Here is a 7,331-nt window from a genome sequence, read left to right as displayed (position 1 = left end):
ATGTGAGAGAGACACATCGAGTGCTTGTCACCCACACAACCCCAGCCAGGGCCGGGGACAAACTGCAACCCAGGTACGTGCCCTTAGCGGGAACCAAACCCGGGCCTCTGGTCCATGGGCTAAATTTTTTTTTTATTATTATTATTTTTTTAGAGAGAGGAAGGGAGAGGAAGAGCGAAACATCAATGAGAGAGAACATCAATTGGCTGCCTCCCCCCTCTACTGGGGATTTGGCCCACAACCTGGGCACATGCCCTGACCAGGAATCAAACTGGCGACCTCTTGGTGCGTGGGTCTACACTCAACCACGGAGCCACACTGGCCGGGCAAAGGTGAACATCCTAAGTCAGCAAGGACATCAACTCTGATTGGGTAAGAGGGACACACTCAGAAAATCACTCAGCCACATTGCAGCACCTGCCTTCCGTCTCCTGTGCCTAAGGGCACTGGGACCCAGACTAGGGGCATTGAGGGGAAGACTGACATTTAGTGTTGAGCAACAAGCCAGCTCAGAGGATGAGAACTAACTTCTGAGTCAAGAGTGCCCGCAGCATGTTTCATGGGTTTCCAGCCTTTGTATTCAGAGGTTCAAAGAATTGTTTAATTCCAAACCCCAAAGAGATAGATACACTGTGCCTCTGCCCAGGTTACCTTTGGAACTGGATGGGGCCAATGTCTACGAGGCAGGGAAGATTTGTAGGCAAACAATATATCGATACTTTCAGAGAGAGGGAGAATAACTGCTGCAACCAAATTCGAATTTACCCCAGGCTAAGATATGTTCTGTCGCTTATAATCCTCAGTCCTGTCCCCTCCCACCTCCAGGATCTTTCTATTCCTGTGCTACAAACTCCATGTTTCTGTGCATTCATTCCAACCTCTTATAATGACCCCCAAATCCTCCACTGAGCCCTCTGGAAACTGTGTAGTATTTACAAACACTCTTATATCCTCAACAGCTTCACAGAATTCACTCTCACTTCCTACCTTATCTGATTTTGCCTTTTCCTGAGTAGCCCTCTCCAGTATGATCTGCTAAATCTCTTATATCTCGCATTCTACTGGGTGAGGTGGTTGAACCAGCATCTTCCTAGCTCTTTTTTTTTTTTTTTTTAATCCTCACCCGAGGATATTTTTCCATTTTTTGTTCAGATAGAGTGGGAGGGAGAGAGAGGAAGGGGGAGAGAGAGAGAAACATCGACGTGAAGGGACACATCGAGTGGCTGCCACCCGCACGACCAACCAGGGCCGGGGACAAACTGCAACCGAAGTACATGCCCTTAGCGGGAACCGAACCCGGGTCTCTCTGGACCGCAGGCCGACGCTCTAACCACTGAGCCAAACTGGCCAGGGCCCTAGCTCTTCATTGGGACTTCCAGACCGGTTGAACCAGCATCTTCCTAGCTCTTCATTGGGACTTCCAGGTCAAAGTTCCACCTAGCTATGTCTTCCTCTCCATCCTAAATTCTGGAGCCTCTTGGATGTCGCCATCCATTGATGGAGCCATCCCACACTTTGGCCTTTCATTTCCTTGAATGTTTCTTCTCCATTTCCCTTCACCATCACTCTGTTGCAGTGACCCACCCCCACAGGCACACCCTAGACTTGGTCACCACCTACAATATTCCTGCTTCTTAAAGCTTTCCCATCTTTTAACCCACCACTGTTTTGTCATCTGCCTTTTGCTTAATTATTCCAGTACATTCATTCTTTTCTCAAACTTAGGTGTATTGAGTTACAGAATTTTAAGCTTTATCTAGGTTTCATTGATACACAATAAATTACATATATTTTAAAGAATAGCAAAGGTGAGTTTTGACATACATGGACACCCACAAAAACATCATCACAAGCAGTATAATGAACATATCTGTCACCTCCAAAAATTTCCTAATGGATCTTTGTAATTCTTCTCTCTCTACCTCTAGACCCTCTCCCCTCCCAGGTGGACCACTTATCTGTTTTCTGTCACTAAAAATTAGTTTACATTTTCTAGGATTGTATATGAATGGAATCACATCTTTTGTATGCTGTTTTTTGTTTGACTTCTTGCACTTTGAGATTTCATCTAGGTTGTGGCAAACATCAAGAGTGCATTCCTTGCCTGGTCGGTGTGGCTCAGTTGTTGAGCATCAACCCATGGACTGAGAGGTTGCCTGTTCGATTCCCGGTCAGGGCACATGCCCAGGTTGTGGGCTTGATCCCCAATAGGGGGCATGCAGGAGGCAGCAATCGATGTTCTCTCTCATCAATGTTTCTCTCTCTCTCCCCCTCTCGCTTCCTCTCTCTCTAAAATCAATAAAAAAAGAAAAAATAATATTTTTTGTAAAAAGAGTGCATTCCTTTTCATTGCTGACTACACTACTATTGTTTACTGTGTATCCATTTACCAGTTGCTGGACATTTGAGATGTTTCCAGTTTTTGTTGTTGTTGTTGTTGTTTTTTTATCCTCATCCGAGGACATTTTTCCATTTTTTGTACAGACAGAGAGGGAGGGAGAGAGAAGAAGAGAGAGAGAGAGGGAAACATCGATGTGAAAGGGACACATCGAGTGGCTGCCACCTGCACAACCAACCAGGGCCGGGGACAAACTGCAACCGAGATACGAGCCCTTAGCGGGAACTGAACCCGGGTCTCTCCGGACCGCAGGTGGATGCTCTAACCGCTGAGCCAAACCGGCCAGGGCAAGATGTTTCCAGTTTTTAACTGTTACCAAAAAGCTGCCATGAACAGTCCTATACAAATATGCTTTCATCTCTATTGAAGTATAATTCACTTATAATAAAATTCACATTTTAAGGTGTGCAATTCTATTTGACAAGTGTATGTAGCATACAAGTTGACAGACACAATCATGGAACCACCACCACAATCACGCAATAGAGTGTTTCCATCACCCCCAAAAGTTCCCTTGAGCCCCTTTCCTCCACTCCTGGTGCCTGGCAACCAGTAATCTCATTTCTGTCCTTGTAGCTCTGTCTCTGTAGAATGTCATATAAATGGAATCGTACAGTGTGTACTTTTTGTGTCTGGTTTCTCTCACTTAGCATACTGCTCTTGAGATTCAGCTGTATTTTTGCATGTATCAGTAGTTTGTTTACTTTCTGTTGCTGAGTAGTAACAGAAAGTAGTAGCTTACATTGTGTGCATATCTGTTCACTAGTCGCTCACATTCGAGCTGTTTCCAGTTTTGGACAATTATTAATAAAGCAACAATAAATATTCCCATACAAGTGGGTGTATGTTTTCATTTCTCATGTGTAAATACCTAGGCGTGGGATTGCTTGGTCACATAGTAGGTATATGTTTAACTTTATCAGTACATTGGTTATTAAGCTTTGATTTCTAATTCTTTGATCTCTCTACTTCCTTTGGATTAGCTAACTCTTCATTTTCCTTAGCTAAATTGGATTCCATCCTTCATCTCAAACATCCTTTTGCTCATATCCTCAACTCCTGTCCTGTTACCTTCCTGACAAACTCACCCTACAAAATCCCATCTCCTGAATCAACCCAAACATCCCTCTTTTCTGTATCTACTCTAGGACTACTTTGCATATCTTGAGAAAAATCACTCAATGTACATATTAATGTGACATACATTGGTGGTCTCTAACACTGCAGGGGACTCTCCCAGTTTTTTCTTAGTTGGCTCATATTCTCCCCCAAAAGCTATCTCTAATCTTAACAAGTTTCAGATCCCACTCCTACCTACTTTTCCTGCTAAGGTCTCAGAAGATAATCTCTCAGCAGACTCCATCAGACGCCATCAGTTACATACCTACTTGCTTCTTCACTCTTCCTTGCCTCCTTTCCTTCTGTTACAATGAACAGTGGCCCCTGGCTCTGGCTGTGTAAGGCTAATCTCTCCATCTGTGTGTTCCCTCCTAGTGTCTCCGTCTTCACTCTGTAAAATGCTCCTTTGCTCTGTATCTTCACCTCCTTTCTCTCTAGTGGACCTTTCCTGTAGCTTGCTAGCTAGGTTGCTATTGCTTTCTTTCTGCAAAACATTCCCCCTGCCTGCTCCCTTTAGATCTCTACAGAGCTAGGCAGAAGAGTTTTCTGTTGTTTTCTTTTGAGAAGATGATCAGGTCTCCCAGAGAGGATATCATGGCCTCTGACTGTTTCTGGAATCCTTGGAGTCTCAGTTGAGCCAGGACCAGAGGCACTAGGTGGCAAAGCCTTTGTGTCCTTGAGGCAGCTCAGACTGTAAGAGCTCAGGAGCCTTTAGGGTCCTAAGGAAACATCTCAAAGGCTGCCTGGGTGGGGAACACAGGGTTTCAGTTAGGAATGCTCCTCTTTCACCTATAATATTTCTTTTGGATAGAGTTTGGCACTTAAACAACAACTTTTGAAACTCCTATCCTGAACTCCTAGGCTGCCCTCCTCCTTCCAGCTGTGGGGGAAGATGTGCTTCCTACTCCTAAAAGGCTTCTGCTCAAAGCTAGTTTAGCTGCCACTTTACCAGCTGAGTGACCTCTGGGCAAGACCCTTCCCTGCACTGGGTGTCATTTTCTGTACGAGGCAGGTAGGGAGGACCTTGGCTCTTCAGTTTCTTTAAAGTGGGTGATTCTAGAAGGAAGGCAGGAAAATCAGACAGACCTGTCCCTTCACACACACATACTGCCCCCCCCCCCCATGCAGGGGAACAGAGGCTGGGCAGGGGGCTATGAAAATAGGAAACTTAAATATCAATAACACGCCATAGGGGAATATTATGCAGCAATGAAAACAAATGATTTCCATTGATTTATAACCACATGCAACAATACTGGTAAATCTCACAGACATGATGTGAATGAAAGAGGCCATATACAAAGAGTAGATATATAATTCATGTTATCTAGACTCTAGACTGCAGTGGTTCTCAACCTTCCAAATGCTGTGACCCTTTAATAGAGTTCCTCATGTTGTGGTGACCCCCAGCCATAAAATTATTTTTGTTGCTAGTTCACAACTCTAATTTTGCTACTGTTATGTCTTAGGCAACCCACAGGTCTAGAGTGTAGGGTATGAAAACAAGTAAAAATATTCTAGTCTATCACAAGTCAGAATAGTGGTACCTTCGGGAAGGTGACTAAAAGAGATTAAAGGGGAAGTGGGACTTTTGGATGCTGGGTGCTAGTTACATTGATTTACCCAATCTTAGTAGACAGGCAGCATTGCTTCTACTGCCTTCGATTGGCTCAGGTAGTTACAGAGGTCAGCCCAGGTTCAAGGAGGTAGGAAACACCATACCTCCTCTCAATGGAAGGACATTAACATCACATCATAAGAATATATATCCAGATGTGGATATATTGGTTCAGCTATTTTTATAGAATATAATTTGCCACATAGTGCATCAACTTTGTCTCCAGCTTTACCTCTTTCTAATCTGTTCTCCATAATGAAGCCAAAACAGCTAAAAAAAACAAACAAGCAAGAAGTTGATTTGTTTGCTTGAAGTATTCGTAAATCTACTCATCCTGGGTAGAGATCCCACCAGCTTGTTCGCAAGTGAAACTAATTGGTTTATCGTTTGCTCTTTCTTTACTGACGCACAATCCACCACTCTTTACCACGATCGTTGCTTCTAATAAAAATGTACAGTTTGGCCACCAATTCCAAGAAGGGTTCATTCTTTCCTGGTAATTCATTCATGTGTAGCATCATTTAATTACAGAATATTTCAACTAATGCAGTGTTTCTCAAAGTGTAGTCCAATGATCACCTGCAACAAGTTGTGTTGTGGGAAGGGTCCTGAAATGTGTATTCAAATGAAGAATACCATGTGATTCTAAGGTACACTGAAGTTTGAGAACCACTAATTAAAGTTTCTCCTACCTGCCTAGTTAAACTACTAAGCCAATTTCATTTCATATTCCTCTACTTTCCCCAGCTTCTCCTTGATGCCCCCTCCATTTTCAGGCAGCCAAGCAGAGATAGGTGGAGAAAAATATGCATTCAGACCTGGACTGGTATATAGCATCTTCCTGACCACAGGCATCCCTGTTTCCTCACCTTGCCTTGCTGTCTTTGAGATGAGCCCAGTGGTTTTATTTAACTGAGCTTGGCCTGTCCATTTAAAGTCTCAGGGCCTTGCTGGGCTCGTGTGGCTCCATGGCTGAGTGTCGTCCCATGCACCAAGAGGTCCCCAGTTCGATTCCCAGTCAGGGCACATGCCCGGGTTGCAAGCTCGATTCTCAGTGGGTGTGTGCAGGAGACAGCCGATCGATGTTTCTCTCTCATCAATGTTTTCTATCTTTCTCTCCTTCTTCCTTCCTCTTTAAGTATCAATAAAAACATATTTAAAATAATTTTTTTTTAAGTTTCAGGGCCTTGACCCACCCTGCTCCTTCAATCTAGACCGTCTTTCTTTCCCAATTCCACCCCTCCAAAAATCTTCTATCATTAGAACCCTCCAAATAATCCTTCTGGAGTTCTCAGTCCTTTGGGCTGTGCCCCTTATCTGTAAACCATACAAGTGCCCATTCAGATATTCAACAAATATCTATTCCAGCACCTACTATGTGTCAGGTACTGTTCGAGGTCTTGGGGAATGTACTCCCACGGAACAAACCAGAATAAAAATCCTTATCTTGTGGAACTGATAGTCTAGTGAAGAAGACAGATACTGAGTAGTAAGCAATATGAAAATTATATGATCTGTTCGAAGGGGGAACGGGAGTGGGGAGCAGAGGCGTTCCACTATAAATATAGTGGTGGGAGAACTTCACTGAGAAGATACGAAGGAGTGGCAGAATGGATCATCCTGCTACCTCCCAGAGGAGCATGTCAGCCAGAAGTGCCAGGCAGGTTGGAGGGAGAGGGAGAGCCAGGAGGCCACAGTGACTGGAGCAGGGAAGTGGGAGAAGCAGGTAGGAAGGTCATGGGTGGCCAGATTCCATAGGCCTGATAGGCTGCTGTAAAAACATGTTTTATTTTTAGTCTGCGTGAAATGGGAAGTCTTTGCAGGGTTTTAAGCTGAGGAGGGACATATTCTGTTTTACGTTTTTTAAGCATCTCTTTGGCTGTAAAGAAGAGTGAAATCAAGAGGCTATTGCAATAACCCAGGTGAAGCATGATGGTGTTTTGGACCATGGTGGCAGGTTGAAAGTCATAAAATTTATGTTTAGTTCAAGCTGCAGCATTAATCATGGCTTGTACCGAATGCATCACTAATACGCTTCTGAGGTGGGTTTTTCCAGCCTCGATTTCAGGCAAAGGTAGGGAAAGGAGGGGGGCGGGATGGTTTGAGGTTACCAAGGAGATATAACATCATGGATCTGAAAACCTCAGAATGTTCTAGGCCTTTAGGCCTCTGGCGCAGCAATAATTCTGTGGCCGA

Source organism: Molossus molossus, unplaced genomic scaffold, assembly GCF_014108415.1.
Source record: "Molossus molossus isolate mMolMol1 unplaced genomic scaffold, mMolMol1.p scaffold_m16_p_14, whole genome shotgun sequence".
Taxonomy (NCBI): domain Eukaryota; kingdom Metazoa; phylum Chordata; class Mammalia; order Chiroptera; family Molossidae; genus Molossus; species Molossus molossus.
This window is presented reverse-complemented; position numbering follows the sequence as displayed.